At 38.0% G+C, this 376-nt stretch overlaps 1 pseudogene; it reads right to left on the bottom strand.

Annotated features, from left to right (window-relative positions):
- LOC119591031 overlaps nt 1–376 on the bottom strand; it is a 6,746-nt pseudogene continuing 6,370 nt past the window's right edge.

Below are 376 nucleotides of genomic sequence, written 5' to 3'. Positions count from 1 at the left end.
CAAAAGTTTCATCAACTGGGAAGCATAAATATGTCTGCTATATTTCAAATAACATAGTACAATCTGAGACAAGAGGTGTAATTTAAAGGCTAGATATCTCTCTGGCAGCCTTAACAAAAGCAGAGGCAGAGATGCCCAAAAATCTCCAGGAGTTCGTCACACTTTCCAGATCGAGGAATACGTGGCACAGCAAGGTGTTTCATGATGATTGTCCCCGCTCCATTGCAACAGCTGACAGGACTGCTTCTCCAATACCACCTTTAAAGTAATAAATGGCTGGTTTTACTTACATGAACATATTACACAAAAGTACAACTTAACTGTAATCCAAACTACTTGCTATTGTAATTTGCATGGAAATTTCAATAAATAGGTT

This window comes from Penaeus monodon, chromosome 28, assembly GCF_015228065.2.
Source record: "Penaeus monodon isolate SGIC_2016 chromosome 28, NSTDA_Pmon_1, whole genome shotgun sequence".
NCBI classification, from domain to species: domain Eukaryota; kingdom Metazoa; phylum Arthropoda; class Malacostraca; order Decapoda; family Penaeidae; genus Penaeus; species Penaeus monodon.
This window is presented reverse-complemented; position numbering and strand designations above follow the sequence as displayed.